We start from the raw sequence: 26,119 nt of genomic DNA on the forward strand, positions 1-26,119 counted from the left end.
GTGGGACAAAAGAAAATGTAGAAATTTATTTTATAAGGCCTGCTTGAAGTACTTTATTTCACATTTTTTGCAGCCGTGGCCCATGTAGCTATAAAGCATTTACGATATATCGGCGACATTTTATGTTAGTTTTATTTTATAATGTGTCTTATTATATTTGTTTTGTTTCACAGTTGTTATACTTTTTCATTGTTATTGTTATATACCATTGTTAGTATCATGTGCTATTATTTTGTGTTATTTGTTTTTCGCCATTACCCAAAGTGGCTTTTGTTGCAATAAATACCTATTATCTATGCATGCTAATACTAATAGTCCTATAATTGCTAGTCTTGCAGCTTCCACTATTTCTCAGGCTAAGGGTATTTAGGTGAGCCTTAATTAGGGAAGGGCGGCAGTGCCAAAAGGAGAAAATTGAACATCGCCCCAATCCCCTACAATTGTGTTTAAAACAAATATATTAAGGCCGGTTTTACTGTCGGCGTAATGTAACGCAACAGGAGATCAAGTAGTTCACTTTGCTGCTTGTGCAAGGCATTGGGAAACTTTGTCGAGGTCGAGATTGCCACTAAACGTTGATATCCGTTGGCCAATCAGAGGTGATTAAAAGACGCACTCGTTGCCTCTTCCATTTGGTGAGTTATAATATTTTCGATTGTTCTTTGTTATCGTCACTGTGAGGTAAGCTTGCAATATAAGATGAATTGATAATCTAAGCGTCTGGACAACAACGCAAATGGCTCCTATAGAAACGGGAAAAAATATATAAAAGTTTCTTTCAAAATACAATATCTTAGAACGCACCCATTATTTTATTGACAATGTTTGAGGATGAAGGGATCATTTCTAATTATGTTACCGGTACTGTTGACAAAGGTACTCAAAAGCAAAGAAAAGGGGTAAGGATTAAGAAAAGGCATAGATAGTTGGCTGGGGAAAAAGATAAGTTTCTGCTGAAGCTGTAAAACTTAACCCAATCAAGGTGGAAAGTTGACGCGGTAAAAGATTGGCAGAAGATATACAGTGCATTTTGATGCAGTGAACAACAAACTCTTGATCCAATTTTTTTGTGTCCAAAATTCTTTTCCTATGAGGCTAAAAGAGAACTGATTCAGAATATGATGTCAAGACAAAAAGGACCAATGGGTAAAGGGGGTGATAGGTGGTGCTAGTATACCCGTCCCTAGTACCAGAAAATGTATCTCCCAAACAATATTACCGCGCTAAGGGGCTCGTTAAGGTACGCATGAAAGTATAGTTGGCCTTATAGTGCCCTATAACGGGTTCCATGTGTGTGAAAAAGTAAGTATAACCGTGTCTCATGTCAAGGGAGATGTGAAATATACTCATTTAACTATTGACATAGACTTGGATGAAGTAATTGAGAAGCAAAATATTTGACTCCAGATTGGTACTAGGTGACATATGCTACTTAAATTTCTCTACAGTAGGGTTCAAATCCATTCGGCATGAAGAAAGATAAGATAATATTTATTTTCAAAAGGCTATCACAAGCTCTATAGAGCCGAATTCGTTTTATATGTCAGTTAAAGTTAAGAAAAAAAAAATTCAAATCAGTACATTAAGTCAAACGCTTAAAATTAAAAAAAAAAAAATTAAAAAGGCAAAATCATTAAAATTAAAGGGCGAATATGTAAACTTGACAATTAAATCAAAAATAAAAACGGCAATAGAGGAAAAGGTGATTTTGGCAAGGACATGATTACGAATTTTTATAAAGGTGCTCCAGAATAAAGGGGATAAAAATTTTACGAAACCTGTCTGTAACAGCATGGATCGAAGAGTAAGTTGGGATTGCCAAGGAGGCTGACCGGGGGAGTCGAGGTCTAAAGGGATTGTGAAATTCAGGGAGTAAGTCCTCAGTACGTGGATTGGAAATGACTGATTTAGCGAAAAGCAAGTAAATTTTTTCCCTCCTTTCTTTTAAGGTGGTAATGTGTGCAGCTTTAAGGAGGAAGGAGTATGGAATTTGGCCTTCTTTGTAAATGATCCTGAGCGAACGCTTTGGACCGACTCAATTTTGTCATTAAGTTCACTTGAAAGTTGCGAATGCCAGACCGGACATGCATATTCCAATAACGGCCTGATAAAGGACAAGTAAACACGGAGGAAATGTATCTTAGGACGATTAAGTTTGTTTAGCAGCTTAAACATGGATAGTGAAATATTTGCTTGCTTAACTATGTTGGAAACATGTGTGTCCCACTTAAGATCCTTAGAAATTGTGACACCAAGGGGTTTAACATGTTTCATGATAAACTCCAAATATATGATGGACATATTTCCATCTTTGGGGGAATTCCTTGCCAATTTTGTTAATCATGACAAGAAATAAGATAAAACCTTCACCCTTATAATAGATGACAAGCTGGCATCTTCATCACAACTATAAGCTATTTCAGTGCCACCAAATCAGGCAGACATTAGATTGCTGACAGGAATTGGCATCATTGTCAGGGTACTCCACATAGTGTTGTCTGGCTACTAGCAATGAAGGAAACATTTACAGCGTTGGTGAAGGATTCTTGGATTATGTCAATTTCAATGATGGACATAAAATTATTTCATTTGGATGTATTACGTACATTTTGTCTGTGTCTCTGTCTCCAGGGAGCAGTGATAGGGGATACTAACCTTTGCATGGTTATACAGGCCACAGCATTGTCACCATCAATTCTTCTTGTCCTGAGTTTACGCTCCATTGGGCTCTCCGTAACAGCACAAAAATGTTCTTTGAAAAATTTTATTGCGTTGATATGTTTCATTGTTTTTATTTCAGAAAACAATTGATTGTCCTAATTTCTTGCACTAACCAAAAGTCACTTTATGCATATTACTAGTTCTGCTACTACTATTCAAGGGATATTGAAAACTAAACATATAATGCGGAACTTTAAGCAGAAATTAAGGGGTATTGACATTAATAAAACCACACTATGGGGATACTGACTATCAAAAGAGTATATCAGTAATATTAATTGAAAACTAATTAAAACTAAAATTTAATAGGTTCTGGACCCATTGACTTCTTTCAAGTGACAACACGGCCCACTATAATGATTGGTTGAGCATCCCTGACGTATAGTAATAAGTTGCAATTTTCAGAGCGCGTTGATGGGATTTTGAAGTAACTATAAGGCACTACATGAAAGCTAACACCGCCACTACGGCTAATATTACTACTATTGTTATTACTATCACTCCTGCTGCTCCAGTTAGTTTTATTTCTACTACGAATAATACCACGCAAAGGATAAGAAATTTACGGTAAAACTTTCAAAGGATGGTGAGGGTGGTTTTAAATAAAATGTAAAAAGACTACATGCAGACACTTTGTCAGATAAGCGTATAAGCCAAATTTCAGGAACAGCTAGGACTGTTAAGCTGAAATTTTTAGATCATTGAAATAAATCAAAACACACTGTACCCTGTAATCACAATGTACACACTGTAATTAAAAGAATGTTTTGGTAGGGTCCAAGCATAGGCTTAATGCATTAAACTATAACTTAAAAGGCTAATGGTATTGCTATTACTTTTATTACTGCCGCTACTTCTACTATTTTTGAAATAAATAAAATAGTTTAAGTGCATCCAGGTTGGCAAAATACAACAAATGGAATATATCAGGCACTGAACAGGGTATTAAATGGAAACTCGCAGAAGATGTTGAGGGGCATGTAGCACTAAATAAAAAAGCACTTGTTGCACGCTGGTAGTCGAAAGGGTGAATCAGCAAAATATCAGGAACGGTCAGCCTATTAAACTGAAATTTCTGGGGATACTACTACTACTCCAGCTAAAACTTACTCTGGAACTAGATAAATAGTGTTTAAGACCATCGAAGTTATCTAAATGGAACAGATGAAATATCTCAGGAGTGGAATGTTGTAACGAGTAAGAACTTCTAGAAAATGTATTTGATATAAAACAGAGGTACTATGGCACTATTGAAAGGCATCGAGGGCATATAGGTTCTCAAAAAGCATATTATTAATGTCTTAGGGAAGGATTAGGATATTAAGTTGAAACTCTCAAAGCCTGTATGAATACTATTGCTATTATTACTATTAAACTGGACCAAAGGGTGAACTTAAATTTAGGTTTGAAAAATGGCACAGATTCAACGTTTCAGGAACAAAATATGGGGAGTATATTCCTGTTAAAAAAGACGTTAGGTAAATCTCGTGATCTTCGTTCAGATACTTCCCAGATTAATTAAGGAATATCTCAGGGCTCTGTCCTTGGGCCTGTTTTATTTATTCTTTTTATAAATGATTTACCGGATGTTTTGCCTCTTTGCAAAATTATTATGTTTGCAGATGATGTAGTAGTTTTTTCCTCTCACCGGGACTTAGCAGTTCTTTTCCATAACCTTGAATGCTCGTTACAAGGTGTATCTTTTTGGTACTCAAGGAATTTACTAGCCCTTAATGAGAAAAAATGCCAATATATGTTGTTTTTGCGAACTGGATCGGTCGCGAACTGGTTGTAAACCATTTTTGGTTATATATATTTGTGTCTAAGTTGTGTTTTTTTTATACTGTATTACTGCCAATTGGCAAAATCAGGTTCAACAAATTCAAAAAATAATACGACAGCATTTATCAGAAATTGTTTGTTTAGAATTTTTTCTAAAAATTCTAAAAGCAAATGACGCTATGGAATTTTGAAATAATTCACTTCAATTGTCAATTTTGGTTGAAAAACGTTTTAGGTTTATTGATACATTATTTCTTTGAAGTTAAATCGGCTTCCTATTAATATTTCGGATGGAAGTTTCATTGTTCTTATACAGTTCTTTAAAATGTGACTTATTTTGCTACTGTGATACTATTTATTATGTTATTTTAGCAATTGTGGTGCTTATCACAAAGTCTGACAAAAGACCAAAAGGAAGTAGAAAGATTTGCCGAAACCCGGGATCGAACCAGTGATCTTTAGATCTTCAGTCTAATGTTCTCCCAACAGAGCTATTTCGAATATCATAAATTATCCTTGATATACGTTCTGTTGAAAGTAATTAATTATAAAAACCAATCAACCAATCGTGGATTAATTTCGAAGTTTTACTGCCTTGAGCCTTTATCTTTGGGAGGATGCAGTATTATTTTCGTGAGTAGGAAGGGGGTTGGTATATTTGACTATGGAAAGGTGTTTTTTTACTGATTACTGTCCCTAAATAATGAAAGTTAAGCATTTTTAGTGTTCAGAGTACCAGAATGTCTAGGGGGTTAAATTAAGGTTTGGTATTCGCGAAGTCAAATTTCAAGTTTCGCACGAAGCTACGAATGCTGCAATATTTTCGAGAAACCAATAAAAATATGTCCGGTGTAGATATCATGCACCGGGCCGAAACCTGGGATCGAACCAGGGACCTTAGATCTTCAGTCTAACGCTCTCCCACTGAGCTATTTCGGCTTATCATGAATTATATTTCAAATACTTTGTGTTGAAAATAATTAATTATAAAAACAAATCAACCAATCGTAGCTTAATTTTGAAGTTTTACTGCCTTGAGCCTTTATTTTTAGGAGGATTCAGTATTATTTTCGTGAATAGAAAAGGGGTTGGTATATTTGACTATGGAAAGGTGTTTTTTACTGGTTACTGTCCCTAAATAATAAAAAATTAGGCATTTTTAGTGTACAGAGTACCAGAATGTCTAGGGGGTTAAATTAAGGTTTGGTTTTCACGAAGTAATGTTTCAAGTTTCGCACGAAGCTGCGAATTGATCACGCTGCAATATTTTCGAGAAACCAACAAAAATATGTCCGGTGTAGATATCATGCACCAGGAGAATTTGATGGTAAAATTCTAGTTAATTGACTTCTTGCTAACTCAGGAAGGGTTTAGGTTAGGAAAATGAAACTTTCACGGATGAATCTACAGATTAAAGTATGTCTCAGGAAGGTGTTTTGAATCAACTACCTCCAATCCTTCTCCCTTTAGAGGGAGTTATAATATGTGTGTTATAAAAGTAAAACCTTCCAAAATAGATCTTCTGCTTAATTGAAGTACAAAAAACTTTAAAATACCTTCCCGGGACATACTCTAGCCTGTAGACCCATCCCTGAAAGTTTTATTTTCATAACCTAAACCCTTTCCGAGATAGCAAGAAGTCAATTAAGTAGAATTTTTCCGAATTGACTTCTATGACTGCAGCGGTAGCTAGTTTTTAATGGTAATATCGAACTCTAGGCCATAGTAAACCGAGCTGCAGCAGTAGCTAGTAATATTGGTTGCAGCGGTAGCTAGTGATCTAGTAACAGACGATTAGGTCCAATGCTAAGAAATTTAATAACCCTTAACTACTAAAAATAGAATCTGATCAAAACAAGAATTATGCTATTTGAACAGCCTTGTTCGAAACCCCTATATATGAAGAGTCCCTTGGCTTGAAGAACAAGGGAAATATATTGGTTTGAAAATAAAGAAAAGTGGCTGCAACCAAAATTTTTGATATACGTCATTTTTTTTTATATAATAAAGAACCAACTCTAGCCCATAGTAACTTAAATATCTATATATATATATATATATATATATATATATATATATATTATATATAAATAAATTGTCAGTGTGTGTATGTGTGTGTGTGTGTGTGTGTCGAGTGACGTCATGTTTGTGTTTCGACTGACGTCATGTTTGTCGACTGACGTCATTATAAGGATTGAGCTGTATGCGTCATGAAGTTGTTTGTCAACTGACGTCTTGTTTGTCAACTGGTGAAATTACATACCGGGACACCGGGACACAAATGACGACCGGGACACAGGGAATATAAATGACGACCGGGAACCTCAAAGAGAAATTACAGACTGGGACACCCGGACACAAATCACGACCGGGACACAGGGAATATAAATGACGACCAGGACATAGGGACACAACTACAACGGGGACGCCGGGGGCACAGGCGGGATGTATAAATGACGACCGGGACACAGGGATTGTTCGAATAGAAATTACAGACCGGGACACAAATGACGACCGGGACACAGGGAATATAAATGACGACCGGGACATTCAAAGAGAAATTACAAACTGGGATACCGGGACACAAATGACGACCGGGACACAGGGAATATAAATGACGACCGGGACACAGGGACACATCATTAAAATAATGAGGTATATATATATCTATCTCTATTCACAGGTGGGACACAGGGACACAACTACAATGGCACGTAACTAATATGGCGCGTAACGACTTACGCGCGCGGGGGGGCTTGGGGGGGGCGCGAAGCGCCCCACCAATTAGGTGTTGGGGTGGCGCGAAGCGCCACCCCAACAGCCAGTATATATATAAAAAGAAGTTGTTTGTTTGTGTGTTTGTCGACTGACGTCATGTTTGTGTGTCGACTGAGGTCATTTATATTCCCTGTGTCCCGGTCGACTTGCTTTCTCTCGTATGACATCGATAAGCTCCTGGAGCCTTTACTTGTTTGCCTCAATCAGGGTGATATTGTCGAAATCAAGATTTGCTAGTCGTTTATTATTGCATATTTGGATCCCAATCCCTGTGCAATCTTGGAGCGCATGATCAATAACCAGGACAAAAATCAGGGGGGGGGGAGGACACATCCCTGTTTGACCCCAGAAATGATGCTGAAAGACCTTGTAATTACTTCATGGGTCCGAACGCAGCACTCCTTGTTTTCGTAAGTGCACTGATCAGGGATGTCAGTTTATCTGGAATGCCGTAGTGTCGGAGGATTTTCCACAGCGACTCTCGGTGTATTGAGTCAAAGGCTGTTTTGAGATCCACAAAGACAAGGTACATCTTTTGCCTCCATTCGTTGCAATCCTCAATCAACATGTGCAGGACATATACAAGGTCTGAGCAGGAGCGAGGTGGGCAGAAGCCATGATGTTTGTCTCTCAAGTGCTTATTTAGTGCTGTCTGGATACGGCAGAGGATTATCTGTGAGAATAGTTTCCCTGGGATAGAAAGGAATGTTATTCCCCTCTAGTTATCGCACTTCAATGCATCTCCTTTCTTAAAAAGCTTGATGAGTTTGCTTTTTCTCGATTCTTCAGGGACTTTCTCTGATTTCCAGATGCATGCAAAGAATGCCATCCATACCGTCATGCTAGTACATAAAGAGGTTTTGATCATTTCTGCAGATATCCTGTCACTTCCTGGTGCTCTACTGTTGTTCATCTTGCGAGCGGCTTGAACTATTTCTTCGGTCGATGGCTCTTCTGTATTGATTTGAAAGTCAAGGCAAGGGGTTGTGAGGATGTCTGCTATGTTCGGAGGACTAGGTCTGTTGATGACTTTCTCAAAATGTACGGCCCAAACTTTAGAGGTTTCATCGGGAGCTGTGACCATCTTGCCATTTTTATCTTTAACTGGCCTGTTTAGGTTACGTCGTTTCCCGATGATTTCATTGTTAATTTTGTAAACAGCTCTGGAATCGTCGCCTTTGGCTGCTTCTTCTGCCGTAGCTGCCTTCTTTTCTAGAAAGTATTGTTTATCCCCCCTTGCGCTCTTCTTCACTAGCTTGTCTTGGTGTCGGTATAAATGATTTCTCAAGATTTTATCGCCGTCGTCTCCACCGTTTAGAAGACGTTTTTTTAATTTCTGACGCTTTTCAATGAGGATCTAAGTCTTATCGAATAACCATTCATCTTTGGGTCTTTTTTTTGTGTCCAAGCGTTTTTTACCTTTTTTTAGTTTTTTTAGTTTTTTTAGTTTTTTAGCTTTTTTACTTTTTTTATTAGTTTTTAGTTTTTTTGTAGTTTTTGCCTTTTTTAGTTTTTTCAGTTTTTTTTTTAGTTTTTTATTGGTTTTTACCTTTATTTTAGCTTATTTTTCAGTTTTTTCCTTTTTTTTAGTTTTTTTTAGTTTTTAGTTTTTTTAGTTTTTTACCTTTTTTTAGTTTTTTTAGTTTTTTTAGTTTTTTAGGCTTTTTTATTTTTTTTATTAGTTTTTAGTTTTTTTTGTAGTTTTTGCCTTTTTTTTAGTTTTTTTAGTTTTTTAGCTTTTTTATTAGTTTTTAGTTTTTTTTGTAGTTTTTGCCTTTTTTTAGTTTTTTTAGTTTTTTAGCTTTTTTATTTTTTTTATTAGTTTTTAGTTTTTTTTTGTAGTTTTTGCCTTTTTTTAGTTTTTTCAGTTTTGACGTCACCTGATCCAGTTTTTTCAGGTGACGTCACCTGATCCACGATCCACAGATCCACAGACAACTTATTTTTATATATATAGATAGTTTTTTTTTTTTACTTATGTCCTGGTCGTCATTTATACTCCCTGTGTCCCGGTGCTTTGTTGATTGCTAATCGAACATTCCTTTTGTCCTGGTCGCTTTCTCTTTGAGTTTTGTCATTTATTTTTTTCTTTTTTAGTTCTTTTAGTTTTTACCTTTTTTAGTTTTTTTAGTTTTTTAGATGAAAATTTTTTTTAGTTTTTTCCTTTTTTTCTTTTTAGTTTTTTATTGGTTTTTACCTTTATTTTAGCTTATTTTTCAGTTTTTTCCTTTTTTTTAGTTTTTTTTTATTTTTTATTTTTTTTAGTTTTTTACCTTTTTTTTAGTTTTTTTAGTTTTTTAGCTTTTTTACTTTTTTTATTAGTTTTTAGTTTTTTTTTGTAGTTTTTGCCTTTTTTTAGTTTTTTCAGTTTTTTTTTTAGTTTTTTATTGGTTTTTACCTTTATTTTAGCTTATTTTTCAGTTTTTTCCTTTTTTTTTAGTTTTTTTTAGTTTTTAGTTTTTTTAGTTTTTACCTTTTTTTAGTTTTTTTAGTTTTTTTAGTTTTTTAGCTTTTTTATTTTTTTTATTAGTTTTTAGTTTTTTTTGTAGTTTTTGCCTTTTTTTAGGTTTTTTAGTTTTTTAGCTTTTTTATTAGTTTTTAGTTTTTTTTGTAGTTTTTGCCTTTTTTTAGTTTTTTTAGTTTTTTAGCTTTTTTATTTTTTTTATTAGTTTTTAGTTTTTTTTTGTAGTTTTTGCCTTTTTTTAGTTTTTTCAGTTTTGACGTCACCAGATCCAGTTTTTTCAGGTGACGTCACCTGATCCATCCACAGACAGACAGACAACTTATTTTTATATATATAGATGCTAGCTGTTGGGGTGGCGCTTCGCACCACCCCAACACCTAGTTGGTGGGGGCGCTTCGCCCCCCCCCCCAAGCCCCCCCGCGCGCGTAAGTCGTTACGCGCCATAATAGTTACGCGCCATTGTAGTTGTGTCCCTATGTCCCACCTGTGAATATAGATATATATATATATATATATATATATATATATATATATATATATATATATATATATATATATATATATATATATATATATATATATATATATATATATATATATATGGTTTTAACTACGTAAAACTTGCGAATATACAACATTCTTTGCTGTCCCATTGTCTTTGCATATAAATAGATTGTCAGGTTTACCGACTCTTGAACATGCAACATATAATGGTCCATGGGAAAATGCTAACCATGGACCATGGGTGATTGCTAATCGACCATTCCCTGTCCCGGTGTCCCGGTCGTCATTTACATCCCCCTGTTTCCCCCGGTGTCCCCGTTGTAGTTGTGTCCCTGTGTCCCGGTCGTCATTTATATTCCCTGTGTCCCGGTCGTCATTTGTATCCCGGTGTCCCGGTCTGTATATACATTCGTTTTTTAGTTTTGTTTTTCTCCTTTATTTTTTTCCTTTTTTTTCTTTTTTAGCTTATTTAGATTTTTAGATTTTTTAGTTTTTTTATTAGTTTTTAGTTTTTTTTTCTTTTTAGTTTTTTTGTCCCGGTCGTCATTTATATCCCCCTGTTTCCCCCGGTGTCCCCGTTGTAGTTGTGTCCCTGTGTCCCGGTCGTCATTTATATTCCCTGTGTCCCGGTCGTCATTTGTATCCCGGTGTACCGGTCTGTATATACATTCGTTTTTTAGTTTTGTTTTTCTCCTTTATTTTTTTCCTTTTTTTTTCTTTTTTAGTTTATTTAGATTTTTAGATTTTTTAGTTTTTTTATTAGTTTTTTTTTCTTTTTAGTTTTTTTGTAGTTTTTAACTTCTTTTTAGTTTTGTTAATTTTTTTTTTTTACTTATGTCCTGGTCGTCATTTATACTCCCTGTGTCCCGGTGCTTTGTTGATTGCTAATCGAACATTCCTTTTGTCCTGGTCGCTTTCTCTTTGAGTGTCGTCATTTATTTTTTTCTTTTTTAGTTCTTTTAGTTTTTACCTTTTTTAGTTTTTTTTAGTTTTTTAGATGAAAATTTTTTTTAGTTTTTTCCTTTTTTTCTTTTTAGTTTTTTATTGGTTTTTACCTTTATGTTAGCTTATTTTTCAGTTTTTTCCTTTTTTTTTAGTTTTTTTTTATTTTTTATTTTTTTTAGTTTTTTACCTTTTTTTAGTTTTTTTAGTTTTTTTAGTTTTTTTAGTTTTTTAGCTTTTTTACTTTTTTTATTAGTTTTTAGTTTTTTTGTAGTTTTTGCCTTTTTTTAGTTTTTTCAGTTTTTTTTTTAGTTTTTTATTGGTTTTTACCTTTATTTTAGCTTATTTTTCAGTTTTTTCCTTTTTTTTAGTTTTTTTTAGTTTTTAGTTTTTTTAGTTTTTTACCTTTTTTTAGTTTTTTTAGTTTTTTTAGTTTTTTAGCTTTTTTATTTTTTTTATTAGTTTTTAGTTTTTTTGTAGTTTTTGCCTTTTTTTAGTTTTTTTAGTTTTTTAGCTTTTTTATTAGTTTTTAGTTTTTTTTGTAGTTTTTGCCTTTTTTTAGTTTTTTTAGTTTTTTAGCTTTTTTATTTTTTTTATTAGTTTTTAGTTTTTTTTGTAGTTTTTGCCTTTTTTTAGTTTTTTCAGTTTTGACGTCACCTGATCCAGTTTTTTCAGGTGACGTCACCTGATCCACGATCCACAGATCCACAGACAACTTATTTTTATATATATAGATAGTTTTTTTTTTTTACTTATGTCCTGGTCGTCATTTATACTCCCTGTGTCCCGGTGCTTTGTTGATTGCTAATCGAACATTCCTTTTGTCCTGGTCGCTTTCTCTTTGAGTTTCGTCATTTATTTTTTTCTTTTTTAGTTCTTTTAGTTTTTACCTTTTTTAGTTTTTTTTAGTTTTTTAGATGAAAATTTTTTTTAGTCTTTTCCTTTTTTTCTTTTTAGTTTTTTATTGGTTTTTATCTTTATTTTAGCTTATTTTTCAGTTTTTTCCTTTTTTTTAGTTTTTTTTTATTTTTTATTTTTTTTAGTTTTTTACCTTTTTTTAGTTTTTTTAGTTTTTTAGCTTTTTTACTTTTTTTATTAGTTTTTAGTTTTTTTTTGTAGTTTTTGCCTTTTTTTAGTTTTTTCAGTTTTTTTTTTAGTTTTTTATTGGTTTTTACCTTTATTTTAGCTTATTTTTCAGTTTTTTCCTTTTTTTTTAGTTTTTTTTTAGTTTTTAGTTTTTTTCGTTTTTTACCTTTTTTTTAGTTTTTTTAGTTTTTTTAGTTTTTTAGCTTTTTTATTTTTTTTATTAGTTTTTAGTTTTTTTTGTAGTTTTTGCCTTTTTTAGTTTTTTCAGTTTTGACGTCACCTGATCCAGTTTTTTCAGGTGACGTCACCTGATCCATCCACAGACAGACAACTTATTTTTATATATATAGAAGATATATATATATATATATATATATATATATATATATATATATATATATATATATATATATATACATGTAGATATATAGATAGTGTAACAAACAACTTATTTTTATATATATAGATGACAAGCCGGTATCTTCATCACAACTATAAGCTATTTCAGTGCCACCAAATCAGGCAGACATTAGATTGCTGACAGAGGAATTGGCATCACTGTCAGGGTACTCCACATAGTGTTGTCTGGCTACAAGCAATGAAGGAAACATTTACAGCGTTGGTGAAGGATTCTTGGATTTTTTTTGAATTTCAATGATGGACGTAAAATTATTTCATTTGGATGTATTACGTACACTTTGTCTGTGTCTCTGTCTCCAGGGAGCAGTGATAAGGGATACCAACCTTTGCATGGTTATTCAGGCCACAGCATTGTCACCGTCAATACTTTTTGTCCTAAGTTTACGCTCCATTGGGCTCTCCGTAACAGCACAAAAATTTTCTTTGAAAAATTTTATTGCGTTGATATGTTTCATTGTTTTTATTTCAGAAAACAATTGATTGTCCTAATTTCTTGCACTAACCAAAAGTCACTTTATGCATATTACTAGTGCTGCTACTACTATTCAAAGGATATTGAAAACTAAACATATAATCCGGAACTTTAAGCAGAAATTAAGGGGTATTGACATTAATAAAACCACACTATGGGGATACTGACTATCAAAAGAGTATATCAGTAATATTTATTGAAAATTAATTAAAACTAAAATTTAATAGGTTCTGGACCCATTGACTTCTTTCAAGTAACAACACGGCCCACTATAATGATTGGTTGAGCATCCCTGACGTATAGTAATAAGTTGCAATTATCAGAGCGTGTTGATGGGATTTTGAAGTAACTATAAGGCACTACATGAATGCTAACACCGCCACTACGGCTAACATTACTACTATTGTTATTACTATCACTCCTGCTGCTCCGGTTAGTTTTATTTCTACTACGAATAATACTACGCTAAGGATAAGAAATTTACGGTAAAACTTTCAAAGGATGGTGAGGGTGGTGTTAAATTAAAATGTAAAAACACTACGTGCAGACACTTTGTCAGATAAGCGTATAAGTCAAATTTCAGGAACAGCTAGGACTGTTAAGCTGAAATTTTTAGATCATTGAAATAAATCAAAACACACTGTACCCTGTAATCACAATATACACACTGTAATTAAAAGAATGTTTTGGTAGGGTCCAAGCATAGGCTTAATGCATTAAACTATAACTTAAAAGGCTAATGGTATTGCTGTTACTTTTACTACTACCGCTACTTCTACTACTGTTGAAATAAATAAAATATTTTAAGTGCATCCAGGTTGGCAAAATACAACAAATGGAATATATCAGGCACTGAACAGGGTATTAAATGGAAACTCGCAGAAGATGTTGAGGGGCATGTAGCACTAAATAAAAAAGCACTTGTTGCACGCTGGTAGTCGAAAGGGTGAATCAGCAAAATATCAGGAACGGTCAGCCTATTAAACTGAAATTTCTGGGGATACTACTACTACTACTCCAGCTAAAACTTACTCTGGAACTAGATAAATAGTGTTTAAGACCATCGAAGTTATCTAAATGAAACAGATGCAAAATCTCAGGAGTGGAATGTTGTAACGAGTAAGAACTTCTAGAAAATGTGTTTGATATAAAACAGAGGTACTATGGCACTATTGAAAGGCATCGAGGGCATATAGGTTCTCAAAAAGCACATTATTAATGTCTTAGGGAAGGATTAGGATATTAAGTTGAAACTCTCAAAGCCTGTATGAATACTATTGCTATTATTACTATTAAACTGGACCAAAGGGTGAACTTAAATTTAGGTTTGAAAAATGGCACAGATTCAACGTTTCAGGAACAAAATAAGGGGAGTATATTCCTGTTAAAAAAGACGTTAGGTAAATCCCGTGATCATCGTTCAGATACTTCCCAGATTAATTACGGAATATCTCAGGGCTCTGTCCTTGGGCCTGTTTTATTTATTCTTTTTATAAATGATTTACCGGATGTTTTGCCTCTTTGCAAAATTATTATGTTTGCAGATGATGTAGTAGTTTTTTCCTCTCACCGGGACTTAGCAGTTCTTTTCCATAACCTTGAATGCACGTTACAAGGTGTATCTTTTTGGTACTCAAGGAATTTACTAGCCCTTAATGAGAAAAAATGCCAATATATGTTGTTTTTACGAACTGGATCGGTCGCGAACTGGTTGTAAGCCATTTTTGGTCATATATATTTGTGTCTAAGTTGTGTTTTTTTTTATACTGTATTACTGCCAATTGGCAAAATCAGGTTCAACAAATTCAAAAAATAATACGACAGCATTTATCAGAAATTGTTTGTTGAGAATTTTGTGTATAAAATTTTCTAGCTTTGAGCAAATGACGCTATGGAATTTTGAAATAATTCACTTCAATTGCCAATTTTGGTTGAAAAACGTTATTGGTTTATTGATACATTATTTCTTTGAAGTTAAATCGGCTTCCTATTAATATTTCGGATGGAAGTTCCATTGTTCTTATACAGTTCTTTAAAATGTGACTTATTTTGCTACTGTGATACTATTTATTATGTGATTTTAGCAATTGTGGTGCTTATCACGAAGTCTGACAAAAGACCAAAAGGAAGTAGAAAGATTTGCCGAAACCCGGGATCGAACCAGCGATCTTTAGATCTTCAGTTTAATGTTCTCCCAACAGAGCTATTTCGGCTTATCATAAATTATCCTTGATATACGTTCTGTTGAAAGTAATTAATTATAAAAACTAATCAACCAATCGTGGATTAATTTCGAAGTTTTACTGCCTTGAGCCTTTATCTTTGGGAGGATTCAGCATTATTTTCGTGAGTAGGAAGGGGGTTGGTATATTTGACTATGGAAAGGTGTTTTTTACTGAATACTGTCCCTAAATAATGAAAGTTAAGCATTTTTAGTGTTCAGAGTACCAGAATGTCTAGGGGGTTAAATTAAGGTTTGGTATTCGCGAAGTCAAATTTCAAGTTTCGCACGAAGCTACGAATGCTGCAATATTTTCGAGAAACCAATAAAAATATGTCCGGTGTAGATATCATGCACCGGGCCGAAACCTGGGATCGAACCAGGGACCTTAGATCTTCAGTCTAACGCTCTCCCACTGAGCTATTTCGGCTTATCATGAATTATTTTTCAAATACTTTGTGATGAAAATAATTAATTATAAAAACAAATCAACCAATAGTAGCTTAATTTCGAAGTTTTACTGCCTTGAGCCTTTATTTTTAGGAGGATTCAGTATTATTTTCGTGAATAGAAAAGGGGTTGGTATATTTGACTATGGAAAGATGTTTTTTACTGATTACTGTCCCTAAATAATAAAAAATAGGCATTTTTAGTGTTCAGAGTACCAGAATGTCTAGGGGGTTAAATTAAGGTTTGGTTTTCACGAAGTCATGTTTCAAGTTTCGCACAAAGCTGCGAATTGATCACGCTGCAATATTTTCGAGAAACCAACAAAAATATGCCCGGTGTAGATATCATGCGCCAGGAGAATTTGATGGTAAAATTCTAGTTAATTGACTTCTTGCTAACTCAGAAAGGTTTAGGTTAGGAAAATGAAACTTTCACGGATGAATCTACAGATTAAAGTATGTCTCAGGAAGGTGTTTTGAATCAACTACCTCCAATCCTTCTCCCTTTAGAGGGAGTTATAATATGTGTGTTATAAAAGTAAAACCTTCCAAAATAGATCTTCTGCTTAATTGAAGTACAAAAAACTTTAAAATACCTTCCCGGGACATACTCTAGCCTGTAGACCCATCCCTGAAAGTTTTATTTTCATAACCTAAACCCTTTCCGAGATAGCAAGAAGTCAATTAAGTAGAATTTTTCCGAGTTGACTTCTATGACTGCAGCGGTAGCTAGTTTTTAATGGTAATATTGAACTCTAGGCCATAGTAAACCGAGCTGCAGCAGTAGCTAGTAATATTGGTTGCAGCGGTAGCTAGCGATCTAGTAACAGACCATCAGGTCCAATGCTAAGAAATTTAATAACCCTTAACTCCTAAAAATAGAATCTGATCAAAACAAGAATTATGCTATTTGAACAGCCTTGTCAGAAACCCCAATATATGAAGAATCCCTTGGCTTGAAGAACAAGGGAAATATATTGGTTTGAAAATCAAGAAAAGTGGCTGCAACCAAAATATTTTGATATACGTCATTTTTTTATTTTTTTTTGTATAATAAAGAACCAACTCTAGCCCATATTAACTGAAATTTCTATATATATAAAAATAAGTTGTTTGTTTGTGAGTTTGTCGACTGACGTCATGTTTGTGTGTCGACTGAAATCATGTTTGTCGACTGACGTCATTATAAGGATTGAGCTGAATGTCGTCATGAAGATGTTTGACGACTGACGTCATGTTTGTCGACTGACGAAATTACTGAATGGGGCACAAATGACGAGCGGGACACAGGGAATATAAATGACGACCGGGACACTCAAAGAAAAATTACAGACTGGGACACCGGGACACAAATAACGACCGGGACATATAAATGACGACCGGGACACTCAAAGATAAATTACAGACCGGGACACCGGGACACAAATGACGACCGGGACACAGGGAATATTTTATGTTGCATGTTCAAGAGTCGGTAAACCTGATAATCTATTTATATGCACAGACAATGGGACATCGAAGAATGTTGTATATTCGCAAGTTTTACGTAGTTAAAAACATATATATGTCTATCTGTATTTACAGGTGGGACATAGGGACACAACTACAATGGCGCGTAACAAATATGGGGCATAACGACTTACGTGCGTGGATCGATACAGCGATCGTGGATCATATTAGGATCGATACAGCTCATTATAAACGGGGATTACTAATGTTTCACTAGTAACATGGCTTTATATAAAGGATAAAGAATGAAATTTAACCCATATTAGTTGAAACAATCTATTGACAAGATAACTTGAACAAGCATGTTTCGAAAGTACCTTCTCTAAGGTATGGTATATAAGGGGTCAATCTAGTTAATTGTAAATGTGGATTATGCAAGTTGCATCGGTTGTTTAAAGAAGGATAATTGTAGGTCCTTATGGGAACCTCTTATGTGTCATGCCTTTGATACTCGTAAAAATAAGCAATTATAATTTGACAGCTGGATCAAAAGGACCTCATGATTATCCTGATCATAAGTTAAAATATAATTATTTCTGCTTGATATTTTATTCCGAAGTCATATCAGCGCTTTTTGTTATCTTAACGAGAATTTCAGATAACCTAAACTAGAATAGAATTAAGATGTCTAGGCATACAGTATGACATTTCCGTTAATATGATGATTCCCCTGATAATTTCCTGTGGAGAACAGAGGAGTAACAGGCAAAAAGATTTATTCTTGTATAGGATATGCTAGTGGCTCATCTACCAGACGTAAATAGATTTGGCACTCACAAAAGTTCTCAAACTAGCTAAAACTTTCGGTTTCCAATAGTAATGTTTTCCCATTTATACTGTATAGAAGCAAATACTGGAAGTTAAATCGGCAGCAAGAGAAGAGACTCCAAGCCTTTCAAAACAATTGTCTGCAAAATATTCGTCAACAACTGCTACTACTACTACTACTACTACTACTAACGAAAACTAGACACATGTTTTAAAACAGACAATATACCAAATTACTGGGCAATCTCTATTCATCAGCATGATCAGGACCTGAAGATGGAAATACATGGGACGTCTTGTGTGAATGAAAGACGACCAAACACCAAAGTCCATCCTTTAGTGGCAACCAACAAGAATGCAGCAAAGGATAAAACCAAAGAACCCACTACACAAAACATACCAGAGGGACCTCCTCAAAGGGAATACGTCCATACAACCCCAGTGGGTAGACGTTATGGCAGTAGCCCAGTTGAGGGGTGACTGGTGTCTCTTTGTCAATGTCCTGGTTGCCTCCAGAGGCACAGGGGTATCTAAGGTCAAAGGTAAAATTCCGTTACAATAATTTCCAGTTCAGTGATGAATATATTTCAGTTAAAAGGGAAAAAAGAATCATTGTGTGCATGCTTTACTTAGTATGTTCCCAAGAATATACACTCAAAGTTTCACATAAGTCTGTACATTAGCTTGGAAGTAAGTCCTGAATCTGCAATGCCCTTGGTATGTTTTTGGATAACAGAGTATGCATATTCTGTTCTGGGGTTAATTGGGGTTTCAAGGAACCAAGTTTCAAAGCAGAACCAAAATCAATGACAGCATATTAAAATTTATTGTTTTTTGTTAGGTTTAATTACCTTACCTTAATCCATCTGAGAGCTTTAAGGTCTTCCAGACCTGTAGTGCTCTTGAGTTGATGACTGCCAGTCGAGCCTCCACAGCTTCTTCTCCCACTCTTTGTCAGGTTGGTTTTTGAAGGACTGGATGGAGGGAACACTGACAGTTGAATCTTTCAGTTTATTCCAATGATTTATGACTCTTCTCGAAAAGAATGTTTGGCGAGTTTTAGATCGAGAGCTTGACTTTGGTAGCTTCTTGGAGTGTCCTCTTGTGTTGTGCTGGCTGGTACTGAGATTGCCGCCAAAGATTGCTGACTTTTCGTTCTGTAGCTTGTAAGTAAGCATCATATTGCAATAAATTGCAATAAGTAAGTAATTGCAATAAGTGTTAAATTTGTGTCATGCCACTAATTACTCAAACGCAATTATAAATCTGTAACTATTAACCCTCAACTACTAGTGAATGTTTTAATCTGTTATAGATTATGCTCTAAACAGTTATCAATTATTAATAGCTAAGTAATGAGTTATCAACAGCTAATTATAATCAATGACCACCTTGTCTCTCAATGCCTTGTTTACAGCTAATGTATATACTATTTGTAATCTAGTGATTTTTTCAGATAGTCAAGACATCATAAAAAGAGGCAAACCAAGCTGCCCAAAGGCTTTATTATAAATTATACTAATATCCAAGAGAATGTGGGGTGAAACTTTGCTTATTGTCTTTATCTCAATTTGTACTGCATTTTTTGGAGAAGGTAAGCATTATTTTAAATCATGGTTCTGTTGCTTCTATTTTCTGTTCTGGTTTCTGGTTTCTATAATGGTTTGTGACTCAACTTTATGTCTGCTAACTGAGGACAATAAGCAGGAAAAACCAAGAATACCAACTCAGCAGTCACATAGCCATCCAAAGCACCCTTACTTGTTTAAAAAAGTCTTTAAAAATGAAAAAAGTAATTGCTGTTGTTGTATTCAATCGTGCTTTTGGGTGATTTGCCTTTTTGCATATAGCTAAGTTCTGGCTCCGTATGTGGATAGCCTGGGATCGTCCTTCTTCTGGTTCACTACATCAAATAAAACAGAAAACTAAACGAGAGAACAAATATTCTCTGCGTAGAGGGAGACTGAATGCCTGGGATGGTCCTTGTGACAAGAAATCCTGGGATCGTGTTATAAACAGTGTAAAGTGTTCACCTCCAATTAATTCGTCTCTTCGGCTATGTGACTTCGTTTCTCATTATAAAAATATTTTGCTTTCATTTAATATTAATCTCCAAAATCATTTTACAAAGCTTGTCAACTCAATCCTCCCAATTCGTATCAACCAATCTCAAGTGTTATCGGTGGAATCTGGTGCTATACTCCGAGCTCTTAAGCAAGTGAATAAGTCTGAGTCTCTCGATAGTGATGGTCTTTGCTTCAAGTTTTTTGCTTATGATTGTCCTGAACTGCTGAAGCATTTGCAGTAATTGTTTCAGATGTGTTTGGCAAAGTCCGTTGTGCCAGATAGTTTTTTGTCTTGTTGTATGTCTCCCATAGTCAAGAGGGGTAAGGACACCAGTGCTTGCTCTAATTCCGTCCTATCACTGTGTCTTGTTTTGTCAGTAAGCTATTTGAATATGTACTGCTACCGGCCATTAGCTCCAAGTGCAATTTTACACCCTTCCAGCTTGGTTTTAGAAAAGGTATGGGCTGCGTTCAAGCTCACCATATTGTGGGTCGGCTAATGAAACTTGCTGTTGCTCAAAAATGTCCCCTGTATGCTTTGACTGTTGACATATCTAGTGCTTTTTAAAATGTAATTCATTCAAATGCTTTGTTTTCTCTAGCGGCCTCAGGTGTTAACCTTTCTATTGTTTCCGTGCTTTAGTATTGGTATGCTAATTCTTCAGTTAGGGTGAAGTGGAACGGTACTGTAGGGGAGTATATTCCTGTTAAAAAAGGCATTAGGCAAGGTGCCGTGTTATCCCCGAGCATATTTAAATGTGTTTTAGCTTCGTGTCTCCAACGTCTTCAACCGTAAATTTTTACAATGAAAATTTAGGCATTAATCACATTGCATATGCTGATGATGTTCTGCATTTTAGCTGGACAAAACATAGTCTAATTACCAACTTTTACCGGCTTTCAGCCAAACTATCCACAGTAGGCCTTTCAGTTAATGCCTCCAAATGTGAGTTCTTGTGTTTTGGGAGTCCTCCACCAGCATCAATCATTCTTTGCTTCTTATGAAACTTAAATCTTATGGATTTTCATCACAAACTGTTGATTTTTTTGCATCTTATCTTTCTGGGAGATGACTAGAATGTATCGATAAATCCCGTGATCATCGTTCAGATACTTCCCAGATTAATTATGGAATACCTCAGGGCTCTGTCCTTGGGCCTGTTTTATTTATTCTTTTTATAAATGATTTACCGGATATTTTGCCTCTTTGTTATGTTTGCCACATTTGCCTCTTTGTTTTTTATTATGTTTGCTGATGATGTAGTAATTTTTTCCTCTCACCGGGACTTAGCAGTTCTATTCCATAACCTTGAATGTACGTTACAAGGTGTATCTTTTTGGTACTCAAGGAATTGACTAGCTCTTAATGAGAAAAAATGCCAATATATGTTGTTTTCGCGAACTGATTCGATCGTCTGACTCTTTTTCTTAGCTCTACTTTTTAAAAAAGGAAAAAAATTTAGCGTAAAGAGCGGGGCGTTGAGGAAGAAAAGCCCCTTTCATATACGGAGTAATTTCTGTTCATTTTAAGTTTTAATGTCGCTCCTTACTTTCATTTAAAAAAACTTGTTTTTTTTTTATTTAATTTCTGGGCGTTTTTTAATTCATGCATGTTTTGATCTTGGCTCTCCGCACATAAATAATTAAAACGAAATCTGCATATTAATTTTCTTTTTGGCTAAATGGCTTTCTCATAGTTTTAATCGGAAGATTTTGAAAAAAAGGAGAGAGGGAGGAAGCCTAGCTGCCCTCTAATTTTCTGATTACTTAAAAAGGCAATTAGAACTTTTAATTGTTTTACGAACATTTTCATTAGTAAAAAATATACGTAATTTACGAATTAACTTACGTAACGAACTTCTATATTCGTATATTTTTATTGTGTATATGAGGGAGTTCACCCCTCGTCGATACCTCGCTCTTTACACTAAAACTGAAATTCTGTCCCAATTCCTTAAGAATGACCCTTGAATCACAAAGGTCGTAGAATAAATAGTTGAAATTACTAAAAATACTTTTGCGTAAAGAGCGAGGTATTACGAGGAGGTAAACCCCTCATATTCGCAAAAATTTCTCCTTGTTTTAAGTTTTAATGCTGCTCCTCACTTTCAGTAGAAAAAACTTCTCATATTTATTTTTTCCTTTTTTTTAAATAATGCAAAAACATCCTGCGCCCCCTTCATTGAAAGTCTCTTCCCCAATGAGAAGTTTTTCCATGTTTCCACAAAAATTGTGGTCGGCCATTTACGGTAGATATTATAGTTGCATCTTCAAAAAGAACTAAATGGTCAGGATTTTCGTATATATGTAGGGCCAGAGCTGAATCAAAGTTGTCATTTTTATTTTCAAATCTCAGGGACTTAATTATTGAAATTTTGTGTTCATGCAATCGTTCCCCTAGTTGTTGATGTGAACACGGGAATCTGTAGACACCACTACCTAGTATAAGGTCCGTTTTATCCTTCCCCGAGTTAAAAAACAAAATGTGCAACTTTTTGTTCAGTTTTGAAAGAAACAGAGAGATTATGTTTTTTTTTTAATTTTTCGAAGTTTGTCGCTGAGTATTTCAAACACATGTCTGAATTGATGGGGCAAACCCTTGTTGTGAGAAATTAAACTAGCTTGGCCACGTAAAATATTATGGCGCTGGTGGTCATGGACATGCTCTTGAAGGGCTTAATTACAATTTCAAAATCCGTGGATCACGTGGAACCTATGTTTGCCAATTGTGAGCCAGAAAAGATGAAACTCATTCTGGAGAACCCTGACCCAGACGTCTCTAGCAAATCCACGCTAACAAATAACTCTTCTTTCACTCACAATTCTTTGTAATAAAACTTATTGTTATTTTAATTATAGACACTTTTAACAGACAAAAATGAACTTCTAATGGGTATCCCTTTTTCACCGACAGAAGATGATTTTATCATGGAAAATCTTGAAGATCAAGCTATCTCAGAAAATTTTAATAAGCCAAAAATTTGAGGTCGCTTAGATATTTTTCTTTTGTGGAAATATACGAAAGATTCTCTAGATTTCTTCTCTGCTCTGCTTAATTCTATGGATACGAAACTTAAATTTCCTAAGCAATCTGAGATGAATAGTTGCCTTCTTTCTCTGTATGACCTGGTACACTACAATGACAGAAGTTTTGAGTTTGAGGTGTACAGAAAGGCTACCCATAGTGACTTCGTTAGTTGACAGAGCAATACGTGCATGCTCACCTCATATTCTTGAATCAGGGTTTGAACCCCTTAGAGGAATCTTATTTGGGAATCGGTACCTGATCTCCTTAGTTAATTCTGTAATTGAAAACTGTATTAAGAAATTCACAAAAACAGATGAAGATACCTCAAATATTAAGGATAATGCAGTTTATCTTGGTCTTCCTTACATAAAAGGGGTTTCAGACCAAATTGCAAGAAATCTGAAGAAAAATATTATTTTTACATTTTTTAAAACAGGTAGAATTACCAGATAAAAAAAATCAGTCAAAATAAAGACCCCGTCCCTAAATTTAATAATTACGGTGTTTACAGTATTTCTTGCTCCTGCTGTATATTAGAAGGACAGAAAGAATTTTGGATAGAGTATCTCAGCACCGTATGTCAATCGATAGAGCCGTCAGAAAGAGGAAAAAACTTAAAATTTCGGTTCAGTCCTTGCTGAGCCCATCTATGACCATCTGAACCATAATGACCAGGCTAGCTTAATTTCTCATGACAATTATTTATTCCATCGATAGAGGTGTTTGAAATAATATCAAAATTTATAATTGGCTCTTAACAGGGATACGGGTGGTTTAAAACAAATGACTCTTACTTTGGTCTTCTTAGACGAGAATCTGATAATTTATTCATTCCAAAAATAGATTGTCACTTCCACATTTACAACTTGATACGAATTGTCGACCCCTCAGACCTAAAAGATCCTATGCTAAACAGGCTTTATTTAAAATTAGACAGACAGACAGACATAACACACATACAACTTATTTTTATATATATAGATCTATATATATAAAAATAAGTTGTCTGTGTGTGTGTGTGGGTCTGTCTGTCGGGTGACGTCATGTTTGTGTGTCGACTGACGTCATGTTTTCCAGTGACGAAATTACAGACCGGGACATCGGGACACAAATGACGACCGGGACACCGGCACATCTATATATATAAAAATAAGTTGTCTGTCTGTGTGTCTGTCTGTCAGGTGACGTCATGTTTCTGTGTCGACTGACGTCATGAAGTTAGTTGTCGTCATTTTTGCTATGACGGTGACGTCATTAACGGTATTTAAGACATTTGTTCACGGAAAAATGTTTAATTGTAAAATGACTGAAGAACCTACAATGGCAACAGCCGAGGAAGCTGCTCAAAGAGTTTATGCCAAAAAACTTGCTGCTGATAGAGAAAGTAAGAAAAGAAAGCGTTCCGAGGAATCACAAGAACAGCAAGAAAACAGGCTTGCAGCTGATAGAGAAAGTAAGAAAAGAAAGCGTGCCGGGGAATCACAAGAACAGCAAGAAAACAGGCTTGCGGCTAAAGAACCCAAAACCGCGCAGTTAGATGAAAATCCACCTGGACAGCGAGAGTCAAAACATATCAAAACTGAAAATGATAGCGATGATGATTGGGTTTGGGATTTTGACTTGGATAAGGTCATCAATGCCTACCAGATTTAAGTTAAAAAACAAAGGTTCGTCGATATGTACTTCATAGTGACGCTGAAAAATAAAGAAGAAAAAGAAAACTGAAAAAAGAAAAAAGGTAACAAACTAAAAAAAACTAAAAAGAAAAAACACTCAAAGAGAAATTACAGACCGGGACACAAATGACGACCGAGACAGAGGGAATATAAGTGACGACCGTGAACCTCAAAGATAAATTACAGACTGGGACACCCGGACACAAATCACGACCGGGACACAGGGAATATAAATGACGACCGGGACACAGGGACACAACTACAACGGGGACACCGGGGGCACAGGCGGGATATATAAATGACGACCGGGACACAGGGATTGTTTGAATATAAATTACAGACCGGGACACCGGGACACAAATGACGACCGGGACACCCGGGACACAGGGAATATAAATGACGACCGCGACACTCAAAGAGAAATTACAAACTGGGATACCGGGACACAAATGACGACCGGGACACAGGGAATATAAATGACGACCGGGACACAGGGACACATCATTAGAATAATGAGGTATAGATCTGAATACGGATTGTTTTTCCCATGGACAATTATATGTTGCATGTTCAAGAGTCAGTAAACCTGACAATCTATTTATATGCACAGACAATGGGACAGCGAAGAATGTTGTATATTCGCATGTTTTACGTAGTTAAAAACATATATTTATATCTATCTCTATTCACAGGTGGGACACAGGGACACAACTACAATGGCGCGTAACTAATATGGCCCGTAACGACTTACGCGCGCGGGGGGGCTTGGGGGGGTGCGAAGCGCCCACCAGCTAGATGTTGGGGTGGCGCGAAGCGCCACCCCAACAGCTAGTAGGGAATATAAATGACGACACTCAAAGAGAAAGCGACCGGGACAAAAGGAATGTTCGATTATCAATCACCATCAACAAAGCACCGGGACACAAATGACGACCGGGACACAGGGAGTATAAATGATGACCAGGACATAAGTAAAAAAAAACTAAAAAAACTAAAAAAAGGTAAAAAATACAAAAAACTAAAAAGAAAAAAAAAACTAAAAAAGCTAAAAAACTAAAAAAACTAAAAAAGAAAAAAAAAGGAAAAAAATGAAAAATAAAGGAGAAAAACAAAACTAAAAAAACGAATGTATATACAGACCGGGATACCGGGATAGAAATGACGACCGGGACACAGGAAATATAAATGACGACCGGGACACTCAAAGAGAAATCACAGACTGGGACACCGGGA

The 26,119-nt window shown here is 35.0% G+C and overlaps 1 long non-coding RNA gene and 2 other non-coding genes across 3 annotated transcripts in view; 1 reads left to right on the forward strand and 2 right to left on the reverse strand.

Annotated features, from left to right (window-relative positions):
* Positions 1–25,489, forward strand: part of LOC136037609 (uncharacterized) — a 99,423-nt gene extending 73,934 nt beyond the window's left edge. The window contains exon 2 of the long non-coding RNA XR_010619983.1: positions 24,618–25,489. This is a non-coding gene — a long non-coding RNA (uncharacterized LOC136037609). The remainder of the gene's footprint in view (positions 1–24,617) is intronic.
* Positions 5,372–5,442, reverse strand: Trnaf-gaa (transfer RNA phenylalanine (anticodon GAA)). The gene has a single exon. It is a non-coding gene; the product is annotated as a tRNA-Phe (tRNA).
* Positions 15,750–15,820, reverse strand: Trnaf-gaa (transfer RNA phenylalanine (anticodon GAA)). Its single transcript has one exon. It is a non-coding gene; the product is annotated as a tRNA-Phe (tRNA).
* Positions 25,490–26,119: the final 630 nt, after the last annotated feature.

Source organism: Artemia franciscana, chromosome 17, assembly GCF_032884065.1.
Source record: "Artemia franciscana chromosome 17, ASM3288406v1, whole genome shotgun sequence".
NCBI lineage: Eukaryota > Metazoa > Arthropoda > Branchiopoda > Anostraca > Artemiidae > Artemia > Artemia franciscana.